This window comes from Panthera pardus, unplaced genomic scaffold (genome assembly GCF_024362965.1).
Source record: "Panthera pardus isolate Hobbes unplaced genomic scaffold, ASM2436296v1 HiC_scaffold_24, whole genome shotgun sequence".
NCBI lineage: Eukaryota > Metazoa > Chordata > Mammalia > Carnivora > Felidae > Panthera > Panthera pardus.
The window spans coordinates 124,920,522-124,933,164 of NW_026526810.1; the positions used below are offsets into that span (position 1 = coordinate 124,920,522).

The following is a 12,643-nucleotide window of genomic DNA, read 5'->3' on the forward strand; positions in this document are numbered from 1 at the left end:
CTCTGTGCTGACAGCTCAGAGCCTGGAGCCTGTTTCGGATTCTGTGTCTCCCTCTCTCTCTGACCCTCCCCCATTCATGCTCTGTCTCTCTCTGTCTCAAAAATAAATAAACATTAAAAAAAAAATAACCAAAACAATTTAAATAATAATGAGCTATTTCCACACGTATTACATTGGCAAAACTTTTAAATATTAAATACCATGAGAACACGAAACAATAGAAAATCATATTCACTCCTGGTGGGAGTATAAACGAGCACAGGCACTTTTGAAACCAATTTGCATTAAGATGCTTATACCCTATGAGACCAAAAATTCCATACCTAGCCAGTTACCATAATGCAAAGGCTTTCCATTTTTTTGTTCCTGTTCATAGTAAGAAACATATTTTAAACTATGACACAGTACATACACGCACATACACATATCTATGTTTCCATTTATATGAAAGCATTGCAAAGGTAAACTACACATAGTTTGGGGATTAAAAAATATATATGTGATAAAACTATAAAGAAAAACAAGGACACAAACCAGACAGAAACCCCACGCATCTACTCAGATCCCAGAAGCTAGAGTTTTGCCATTCTTAGCTGCAAGGGACTCTTGGAAATGTGGTCGTTAGCTGACCCCAGCTGAAACTTGCACAGAATGGACACAGATGGGAAATTAGTAGACTCCACCAGAGGCAGAAATTCCACAGCCTTGAGAGTCTGGCTTTGTCCCGGGACAGGATTTTCCACCATTTACTAGGAATCTGGAGGAACCAGCTCAAAGAATCTAACTGAAGACAGTGGAAGATGCTTTGTGACCCATTAGGGAGTGGGAATCGCTAAGCTCCCTGCCTTGGATGGTGGAAGGATGAGGCGGTAGAGGGAAAACTGAAGAAGAGGCCACCCCTTTCTGAGTCCAGATAATTACGGGAAAGAAACAGGAGAGAAAAGAGGACAGTGGAGTGGTTCCTGTTCGCCCTGACCTACTACTCCTGGGTGATTCTGCCTCCTGAATACAGAAGGTAATGCTGAGTGTAGACAGATGTCCTTTGAGTGCGGAGGGATGTCCCTGTGCCGTCTTCCTGCACCATTTTGGAGCCCCGAGAAGAGGTGGCCCCACATCTCCCAGCACACGTGGCACACAGCTCGTGGCACACAGCTTCATCAGCCCAGCGTGACGGCGTGCCCAAGCAGAGGGAGCTGTGAGGTGAGGGGCTAGAGGCGGGGAGGAGGAGGGGGGAGAGGAGGAGATTGAGCCCAGAGCCAGGCACTTGGCTGCAGTCAGCTGTATCCAGAGGAGCGGATCCCTTGCAAAGACCACCAGGCCAGTCGGCTGAGGGACAGTGTGGCTAAAACTCAGAGTTTGCTGCTAATTAGGAGCCGAAGTGGGACTAAGTCAGCAGAGAGCGTCACAGTGAGGTTTGTTCAGTTCAATTCAATTCAAAAGAATGGAAGAGATCAGAGTGCTTGGAGTGTAGCAAGAATAGTAATATCTTTTGGGGGAGCCCAGGTGGCTCAGTGGGTTAAGCGTCCCACTCTTGGTTTCGGCTCAGGTCACGATCTCACGGTTCACGAGCCTGAGCCCTGCCTTGGGCTCTGCACTGACAGCACAGAGCCTGCTTGGGATCCTCTCTTTCCATCGCTCTCTGCCCCTCCCCCACTCATGTGGTCTCTCTCTCTCTCAAAATAAGTAAGTAAACTTTGTTAAAAAAAACCCAATAATGATGTCTTCTGTATGGTCCATCCATGCATACAATGTCCATATGTGCTTTCTAGGACCTCCTGACAAAGTATCTGTATCTTACTGTGGGTCTTTGACAACTACTGGATAAGACTCCACTAATAGCAGTCACGGACTTCGGCTGCTAGTGTTAAGCAAGCAGCACCAGTGGGCAAGAGACCCAGCCCCCGAGAGCAGAGGTCACTCCACCAAAGGAGGCTGAATCTGCTCGTCCCGTAAGAAATACAAGGGAAGAATGTGCCTGACACTCCTTCCCACACAAACCATCACTGGCAAAGGAGGCTACACCACCCCAGCGAATGGGCACTGTTCTCCTAGAAAGACTGGGAATTACTGTAAGGGACTGTTTGGATTACCGGACCGAACTGAAGTTTAATTTTTTTTTAATGTTTATTTTTGAGAGAGAGGGAGACAGAGGGAGGGAGGGAGGGAGAGAGAGAGAGAGAGAGAGAGAGAGCAAGTAGGGTAGGGGCAGAGAGAGAGGGAGACACAGAATCCGAAGCAGGCTCCAGGCTCCGAGCTGTCAGCACAGAGCCCGACGTGGGGCTCGAACCCACGAACTGCAGGATCATGACCCGAGCCAAAGTCGGACACTTAAACGACTGAGCCACCCAGCCGCCCCAGTCAGATTTTAAATAGATAGGATCGAAAGCTATTATTCTTCTTCCTAGCAATCCATGGGTGTGCACTGGGGAAGATGGTTTGCTGTAGAAAAAAAAAAAATGAATAAGTTGCATTTTCTCCATACACTGGAGTTGCAGAAGGGGTGAAATTGGCATCTTTCCCACATGTGAAGGGAGGAAGAAGAAGGTTGTGATCAGGGGATCATAGGAACTAGGAGCAATATAAACAAAGGCAGAGGAGTTGGAGGGGAAAGCAAGTTCAGGGATGAATCAACCCGGACCGGCTCCGGAGGCAATCCCGGAGCACTAACGGATAGGACAAGATGACAGAAGGTCTGGACAGACAGAGGAAGACAGACGTGGCAAGGGGAGCAACAGAACATCACCACAGCTTCTTAGGACAGGAGGGACACAACAACAATAGCAACACAACAATAAAAGAGTTACGATAAATTGCAACTATGTGCCAGGCTCTCTGCCAAGTGCTCCTCAGGGACTCTGTGATTAACTTTCACAATAATGCTTTCAGGATTTCCACATTACTGAGTCTTATTTCCATATCACTGGGTCTTAGGTCAAGGTCACACACGGCTCTAAGTGGCCAAGGCACTTGCGGAGTGTTTTAGGGACAGAAGTCTTCAGGAGTGCAGAGGAAGGACAGGGACCGGGAGGGACAGAGCCCCCTCCAGGTTACCTGCAGTCTCCCTGAGATGAATCTCCGGAGGATTTCGAAGAAAGCAGCCAGGAGCTCTGGTGATAAATTAGATACATGGACGTAAAACAAGCAGGTGTCCAAGTGTGCTGACCTGGGAGACAGGGTAATGGCGGTAACAGAGGAAAACAACAACGAAATGAATGTCCGGGTTGAAAATTTCTTCCCGAAAGCTCAGACTCAGAGCTTAGGCTCTGTCTCTTGTTCCCACTTGTTTGGACTGAAAAACACTCTCCCAGGATCTTCCTTCGTTTTGGAGTCCAGAGGATTTTAAAAATGATTGTTCTTGGGGCGCCTGGGTGGCTCAGTCGGTTGAGCGTCCGACTTCGGCTCAGGTCATGATCTCACAGTTCGTGGGTTCAAGCCCCGCGTCGGGCTCTGGGCTGACGGCTCAGAGCCTGGAGCCTGCTTCGGATTCTGTGTCTCCTTCTCTCTCTGCCCCTCCCCCGCTCATGCTTTGTCTTACTCTGTTTCTCAAAAATAAATAAATGTAAAAAAAAAAAAATTTTTTTTTAAATGATTATTCTTCTACGACGTCCACATGCCCGACCCTGCGGAAAGAGCTGAGGAGTAGAGTGGTGTGGGAGCTGCTGGGGCCCTGGCCACTTCCCTGCCGGGGCTTACACCCTAGTGCAACCCCAGCCCAGCATCGGACCGTTGCCAACCAAGGGCGTCAACAAGTCCCTGCGAACCTTCTCTGGCTGAAGCCTGCTCTGCCAGCTTTGCAAGCAGCAGAGGTCCGGGCTTAGACGGGGCAAGTCCAACTGACCCCACTCCACTTGGTCTGTATCAGCCCATGCAGGGTTTGTATAGCTGAGGGGAAGGGGAGCCCCAGGAAGGAGATACCAGACATCCTGCTAAGCTGACAACGTCAGCCCCCTGGTTTTTACTCCGAAAATAAAGGAAATGTCATTGTATTTGCACCTCGCAGTCTGTTGGACAGCTCGTCTGAATTACAAAAGTGAATGTTGGCTGGGAAATCTGTTTCTGTGGATGCCACGACAGAAAGACTAAGTGAAATATTTGGGTAATTCAGGAATGCCCTCTCCCTGTGGTGAGAGCTTTTCACTGACCAAGTAGGTGAATGTGCTCAGGGGGAGATGAAGGAAAACTCAAAAGAGGGAGACGAATGAAGGAAGGTGATCTCTGACAAGGGAACGAAAAAGTCCCTCTCGTCCTTGAAGGTCAGATGTGGGAACACAGAACCTCAAGAAGCAAAACCCTATTTCTTGCCAAAATCACATCAAATACTCCCTACCCTGCCCTGTAGTGTTTTCCCAGGAGGAGATTCCATTTCAAGCATGGAAGGGGCAGTCATCCAGCCTACAACAGAAAGAGCCGGAACAGTTGTGAGGTAGCTGGTGGGGTGGAAAAAATGCCTGGAATTTGGGGGTCAGGAGAGCTAATTGGCTACCAAAGAGTATGAGGCCCTAGGAACACAGGGCCTCAGTTTCCTCATCTGTAAAATGGGATATTAATATATATTTGTCATTACTTAGCAGTAATAGTCATAGCAGCAGTATATTAATACTAGGTTAATAGGAATTAATTAAAGTCATGTAGGGGAGGTACCTTTAAAAAAATTTTTTTTAATGTTTATTTTTGAGAGAGAGAGAGAGAGAGAGAGAGAACGTGAACAGGGGAGGAGCAGAGAAACAGGGAGACACAGAATCAGAAGCAGGCTCCAGGCTCCAAGCATAGGGCCTGACGCGGGGCTCGAACTCAAAAACCGCAAGATCGTGACCTGGGCCGAAGTCGGACGCTCAACCGACTGAGCCACCCAGGCGCCCTGGGGAGGTACCTTTTAAACGAAAGCCTCTTACTAGTGTGATACAATTTTTCTGTTTCCCAACATTGTCTAACTTACCCAGAGAAACTTATTTCTTTTTCAAGAGACCATTATAAATGCCAAATCTAGGGGCGCCTGGGTGGCTCGGTGGGTTGAGTCCAACTTGGGCTCAGGTCATGATCTCACGGCCCGTGAGTTTGAGCCCCGCATCGGCCTCTGTGCTGACAGCTCAGAGCCTGGAGCCTGCTTCTGCTTCTGTGTCTCCCTCTCTCTCTCTCTCACTGCCCAGCCCCAGCTCACACACTCTGTGTGTGTGTGTGTGTGTGTGTGTGTGTGTGTGTGTGTGTCTCAAAAATAAGTAAACATTAAAAAAATGTTTAAAGAAGTGCTAAGTCTAGTCCCACGAGATGATATGACTACCTTAATTTAGAGATTTGTATTAACTAGTCATTAAATGGTAATTGTTTTAAAGGCTGCAACAATGTTAAGTTTGCCGAATCAGAAAATGTCAAAATGTACAAAAGATATCTGAGATTGTGTAAAATCTAGCCTCGTATAACATACAAAAACCCCCTCTTCAAGGAAGACTTGAAGACTTGCTTATCCGAATCTTAAGGAAGTGACATCCCCAAAGGTACCCTGCCGGCAGCACCCCGCATAACATTTGAAGTCCTCCCTCAGCACCTTCCGCCAGGTCCCCAGGTCCGGCAACTGGGATGCGTCCTTGAGATCAAAAAGGGAAGTCCCCAAGAACATGGAGTTTAAATGCTCACTCAAGAGGAATCACTGGTTTATTTTCATGAATATGCCTTGGGACAGTTCCATCGGTTTTCTGCATACACACTCATTCTTTGAAATGCAGGGGGAAGAGGAGGAAGATAGCTTTGAACAGCCTAAACATGGAAAGCTTTCTTCCACATAATTCAACAAATAAAAGTTAACCACAATCATTTTTCTCTCCATCCACTACCACAGCCAACTATTCTGTGCTCATATTAGTTTCATCTTTGTGGAGGAAATGTTTTCTTAAAAAAAAAAAAAAAGGTTCCCAGGGAACCTGGCTGGCTCAGTGGGGAGAGCATGTGACACTTGATCTCAGGGTCATGAGTTCAAGCCTCACGGTGGGTGTGGTGCCTATTTAAAAAAAAATAGGGAAAGAAAGAGAGAAAGAAAGAAAGAAAGAAAGGAAGGAAGGAAGAAAGAGAAAGAAAAAAGAAGTTCCAGCACAAATTGTTGGAAGACCTGTGACTTCCCAGAAGAACATTGATTATTCTAAACACCATTTCCAACTCCACCGTGGAAGTCACAAGAAGAACACGGAGAGGGGTCCATCCTTTCTACTTCTACAGACTCCCCCACTGTGCGGTCTCCAGGACAAGATGCAGGGAGGATGGCCGTGGCCCCACGACGCACTACAGTTGGCCTGAAATGTCCACGGAGTTCGCCTCATTTCCGAAACTGTGCGTGCGCGAATCGAGGGGTCTTGAAGAGCACGAGTGGAACTGAAGGGGACTTATTTCTCCGCCCACCACCCCTAGAAACCTTCATACTCGTAGCTCTGGGATGTATGAGAGGAAAACCGAGCCCACCTCCGGGTAACACTGCCGTTTCAGTAAATCGCACGGTCGCAGAGATAATGCGAATCTATTTGAGGAGATTCAAATATCATCTGTGCGTTATCGTCTTACTCAACACTCAAAACACTACTGAGCCTGCCAAGCAGATTATATAGCTTGGCACACTTTCATCTCATGAGTGACACTTAATATGAAATAATTTTCACTGACAAATAGAATAACAGCGATACAACAGATCCTCAGGTGGGAACAGAATAAATCCATGCATTCCAGTACAGTCATAACCACGTGTCGTCAAACGCCTCTGTGCAACGTTCCCATAACTTACAAGGCAAGGGAGGCCCTGGTTTGTAATTAACCCCTAGAAAACATCCTTTCTCCTTTCCTTATTAATAGACTGGTCCAGGGCTTTTTCCGTATCTGTGGCCCGCCGAATCTTTTGCTATATACATGCTTGTATGACGTACCTTTCTCCTACTCACTCTGAGCACAAGCGCCTCTTAAACTGTCGAGGCAAAAGTTCTCTCTTCACCTAAGAAGTTCCAGGGCTAGGCAAGCCATTCCCTTGGGCCTTCCTTAGAGAAGATTTTGGACATGTTAAAAGCAATGATTTTCAAACTGTTTCACAGAGGTACTAGGTTTCTAGGGTGAGCCCCAGGCACCACCCAGGGGAAGACAGCGGAGCTCTGGGCTCCTGGCTCCTGATTCCCGCCCCCCTCCCCACCCCACCCCCCACCCCCGACTCCCAAGCAGCTCTGTTTCTGTTAGGCTCTTGTATTAGGGTCTTGCGTAAGGTTCCATTATAAAACAAAAAATGATGTCTTCAAAAAATGTGTGAAAACCATTGCAACAAATCACTTTCTCCCTCAGATGCTCTTACCAGCCCTCCCTAGGGCTGTTTCCTTCAAATGCGGGTTTATGTACTTACTTATTTCCCTTTAAAGACCCTTGTTTCCTCTTCCAGAATTTGAAACATGCGTAAATTAAAACAATCAAATATACTTATTCACAATATCCCAAGCGTAATCTAGAGTTTTACACAAGAAATGTCTTCGAGGTTAAGATTTGTTTTTCTCACATGAACTGTACAATGGATTTAGCACCCCCTTCCCAATTTCGGACCCTCCCCCTACACCAATCTTCTGCCATCAGCAAAGCAGGCATATACCTGACATGCAGTCTTTATGAATTTTCTTCTTATAAGCAAAGAAAAGAATGAAGCCGCCACTCTCCCTTTAGCTCTCCGTGAAACTGACATTTGGTTGGTATTCTGGACTAATTATTAGAAATTTGGCATAGCTATCAAAAAAGGCCAGCTTCAGTGAGTATGTGTATATCTGACAACTGAAAATGAATTAGGATATTATTGAACATCTTGTTCATTTGTATTGGTAAAATAAGTTGTACACAGCAGTATAATGACCAATTTTCCACTACCAACATCAAAAATAAATCAACAGAAATGCCAAAGATTTGCAGTCTCTTTAGAAATTCTGAGCCAACTATTTGACAGACAATGGAGAAGGCAGGCAGATTCTAGGAGACCAACAATTCCCATTCATTTCCTTTAGTTTGTAAAAACAACCAACCGACTTGCTTCCTGCCAAGGACCATACTTACAGATAAGAAAGCTCCCTGCAGGAAATCCTTTGCTAAAGGAGAAGCGTTGTGCCATTAAATGCAACCCTTTTCACCAAATCCCAACCAGTGAAGTGTTTGACAACATGGGATCATGAAATATACGCTGATTCACTCCAACAGGTGATTGCTACATTGCTCTTTCGCTTCTAAAGTCTATATATCCTATGTCAGAGACTCAGGATATCGTATAAACATTAAAATACAACCGGGATTTTGTCCACCGCCTCTCTCCCCCCATGCAATTAGGTGATAAAAACAAGGAAAATTTGCTGCTCTTTAAAAAGATCAAAGTGTTCATTAAATAAGATCCAAAACTGACCATTTTCAATTAAAAGAAGACAATGCTATAAATCATGATTGAAGATATTACTAAACGCATATCGAGAATTTAGAATTTAAAGACTACCACTGACAAGATGAGAGAAATGTCAGAAACGCACTGGTATTATATTTACAAGTTTCCACGCTGATCGCCAGAGTCAAAATTGAGGAGAGGGCCTCCTTGGTTATTTTTCACTTCGCAAAGTGCAATGGGGGGGGGGGGGGGGCAAACTTTGCTCCCTTCTCGACCCTCGTCGTTGAAACCAGGAGCAAGGCAATGACAATATTCGCAACTCTGATTTTGAGAACCTCTCAATGACCCTACAAACTACAACAGTCTGCTCATCTACAAAAGAAGAGGAAACTTTTCGGGAGTTCATCAAATGCTAATTGCAGTTTTGAAAGAGTTTATTTCTATTCAGGAGTTTTCCTCTCCCAGCTCAGCTATTGAGAACACCCTCCCCTGTACTTCCCAAAGCACCAGACACAGTCTTTATTTATCCCTGCTCAGGCAGCCTTCGAGCAGGGTTCCAAAGTGCCAGTTCTTTGAATTTAATTGCTACAGTACGACGTTGAACCCTCTTGCAAACAGACACTCTTCATTATACCTTCCCCAAGTGCCTCTGTATCCACAGGTAACGTTCGAGGCTTTACAGCTCTAAAAAGAGCTTCGTTCTAACAGTAGACCCGCAAATCAGTTTGATTCCACAATTAAGCGCTCAAATACATTCTTTTTAGCCTTGCCTTGCACAACTCAGAGGTGGCAAACTGCTAGGTAAGCACGTGTGCTCATCCTTGCTTTAAGGGGTTTTTTTCCTCCCATATTTTTAAGAAAAATACAGTTATGAAATCCAGGAGACTGCATTTTTGGTTGTTGTTGTAAAATGACCTTGATTTGACAGGCATGGTCTCAGGTTTCAGCAGATGCTGTGGGAAAGCTTACAGAAGCCAACACGTTCTCCAGGCATCTGTGAGACATGCAAGTTTTTTTTGTTTTGTTTTGTTTTTAAGTGGTGGTTATGGTAGGGTATGTGAGTGTTGGGGGGGGGGGGTACCAGTCTCAGTTTCCATGACAACCATGTCTCCACTCATGGGTTATTAGATACCATCCACTTCCTGTGTCTAAATTTTTAAGCCAATCAGAAAAGTGTTTATACGTTGAACAACTTCTGAGACAGTGTTTCTCTTAATTGAAGTGCTTAAAGGCTCAAAGGAAGACGTCCGTGGGCCTGATGTATTTTTTTGTCCCATAGATACACAATTCCACAATATTTACTAATTCCTATTCTATTAAGGTGAGGAATGCCCCTTTTCTGGGATGGGAAATGCATTCTCCTCGACCCAGGTGCCACAATTTCTTCTAACAGTGTGCCAGCTGATTTTGCTTATTCTCTCTTCACTGCCTTTTTCTTTCACGGTTGCAGACTTAAATTTAGTGCATGATACGTGTTAATGCCCAGGACACTTAAGCGATCAGAGTAAATTACAGTTAAGCATCCATCTGCAGAGGGTGAAATTTAAATATCCGGGTCAAAAACACGCCCAGGAAAAATTCTTGTAAGTTGAACAACTTTGCCTTCTCCGGCTCCCGAGGAGAAATCATGGAGAATGTATTGTAAAGCGATATGTCTATACATGTAAGCTAGCAGCTGACGTCTGCAAAGAAATTTGTCACCAAAATGGCCTACTTTATCTGGAATAGGAACAACAACGAAAAATTACACATAAAGGTGATCGCAAGCAAACTGCACGCGAAATTTTAAAAAGGCAATCTTGCGGGAATCTGTGCACGGAGAAGCCTCATCTGAAATTACGGCAAGATTTCAACAAGAAGGTTTGGGGTGGCTGTTTTCCTAAGTCTCCATCTAGCTGGCCAATCAGTGTGAGAGTTGAAGTGGTTTAGAGTCATTTGTGTGGTCTTCCGCTCGGCACTCAGAGCTGCACTCCCCTCTCCTAAGGCAGAGCTGGCGATCAATGAAAAACAGGGAACAAAAGGAGTAGAACAGGATGTCTTCCTTAGCTAAGGAAAATGATTCCCTTTTTCCTCAATGAGCCAGGCGCACCCTGCCTACGACCGGCTCCACACCGGGGCTCCCCAGCAGACCAGCCCACAGGAGGCACATTTTACATTTGCAATCATGTGTCCCAAATGCTAGCAAAACGTGTCACCTTAAGCACATCCTGTGACAGAGGGCTCCCCGAGCCCAGCCGACCGAAACTAATAAATTAAATAAATTAATAATCCCACAATTAAAGGCTGCCGAGAAAGACTGCATTTCCCTTCCCCAAATGTCATCCCAGGAGTATAAACAAAGCATGAAAAACAGTCTCTTCCAGCCTCCCGGCCAGTAATCGTGGTTTTCTCCCCAAAAACAACGTTTCTCCAAAAAGAGAAACCTTCTCGCGGTCCTCGAAGGGGACTCTCATCTGTCCATGTCATATTAGGATAACCAGTTACAGTGTGTGAAAAGAGGTTTAAACTGCCCACAGAGCTGACGCTGCTCATAATTGATAGCAAAACAGTTACGACAGCAATGCTGTAAACTCTGCCCGAGCCAAACTCCACATTGAACACGTTAGCTCCCTGAAAATAAAAGTAATGCCTGGGGAACCCACAAAAGTAAAGCCCTGGGAAGTGATTAACAGAATTACATCCATTATTTGATCATTTTTTAAAAAATTATTCACTTGTCTATTTTTTTTTTAATTTTTAAAAACGACGATTCACAAATGCCTGAGAAACTTTTTTTTTTTTTTTTTTTTTTTTTTTTTTTAATGAACTTACTTCTGAGCCAAAACTAATGAAAATATTCAACTTGCTCTCCCTGGATCTTGCCCATCCGGGCTGCGTGCTGTAAATCAATCGGAAACCAGGTGGCAAAATGGGGGCGGACACCTTAAAAAATCAAAGGGTGCCCCCAAAATGCAGCAGCCTGAGCAGCGAGGGCTTCTCGTGACAATGCTGAGCCAGAGCAGAGGCTCGGGAGGCAGGAAATGAGCCCCATTTTCGTTACCTTCGATCGCCGGCCCCCCCCGCTGCTTCTCGCGGCCGCATCGGGGGGCTGCGGCGGCGCTGGACTCGCCGGTGGCCCCGCCGCCGGGTCGCGCCGTCTCCCGGCCGAGCTGCAGCCGATCGCGGCCGGAACCCCGGCTCCAGCCCCGGCGCCCGCCCGGGGTCGGCGGCGCGGCTCCCACCCGGGGCCCGGAGCCCCGCTGGGTCCTAGTGCGCGCCGCGCGCCCGCCCGCCCGCGGCCCGGTCTGCAGCCGGCACGTACGGCGGGCCGCTCGTGAGCGCCGGGAGTCCCCGCAAAACAGACAAACCCGTCGGCCCCTTTCAAAACCGGACGCCGTGCGTGCGGGTGAACCGGCGCCTGGTGTCACATCGTAGCATGAGATGTGAAAAGGAACACCTTGGCTCCACTGAACTCCCCGAAGGCGGAGGTTGGTGGCCGCAGCCCCAGCGCGAAGCGCAGGGCAGTAACTGGTTTCCGGAGGGTTGCCCGGTGCACTTGTGCACCTTCCCAGCGCGGGAATCAACAAAGACAGATTTCAAAAATCTAACGCAAAAAAAAAAAAAAAAAAAAAAAAAAAAAAAAAAAAAGACTGAAAACTGGTGTGTTTAAAACCATCTTTTAAACAGTCTTCCAAAGAGGTCAGAGTGGGAGAGAGCCAAAGCATAAGAGACTCTTAAAAACTGAGAACAAACTGAGGGCTGATGGGGGTGGGAGGGAGGGGAGGGTGGGTGATGGGTATTGAGGAGGGCACCTTTTGGGATGAGCACTGGGTGTTGTATGGAAACCAATTTGACAATAAATTTCATATATTGAAAATAAATAAATAAATAAACATTAAAAAAGCAAAAAATAATAATAATAAAAATAAAAAATAAAATAAAATAAACAGTCTTCCAATTATTTTGTTTCCTAACAGGTCCTTTTTGCATTTTGCTTTCTCTTACTTTATCGTACGCTATTTTAAATAACAAAGGCCCATATGGCTAAACACTTAGTCTTTTGATTTTCAAAAGACCTCAAAAATTGCATCAAAACACACACTCGTGTATCTCCGGCGAAATCAATGAGAAAGAATTGATGGTGGCATATGGTGGGCCTCCTAGAGAAAACTTAATTACAAATTAAAACAAATGCGAAAATCCGCAAATTCAGTAAACTGAAAGTAAATCTCGGTCCTAGGTGTATACACAAGTCAGCTTATGAACAATTAGGGAAATGTAAGTTCTAGATTT

General features: G+C 45.8%; 1 protein-coding gene across 3 annotated transcripts in view; it reads right to left on the bottom strand.

Annotated features, from left to right (window-relative positions):
• The window catches only part of FOXN3 (forkhead box N3), a 399,107-nt gene extending 387,541 nt beyond the window's left edge, over positions 1–11,566 (bottom strand). For 2 of the 3 annotated variants that reach the window (XM_053889698.1, XM_019461991.2), the window contains exon 1: positions 11,412–11,566. The gene's annotated coding sequence lies outside the window, so the exon portion shown is untranslated. The remainder of the gene's footprint in view (positions 1–11,411) is intronic. The other variant, XM_053889699.1, reaches the window with a different exon arrangement.
• Between the last annotated feature and the right edge of the window lie 1,077 nt (positions 11,567–12,643).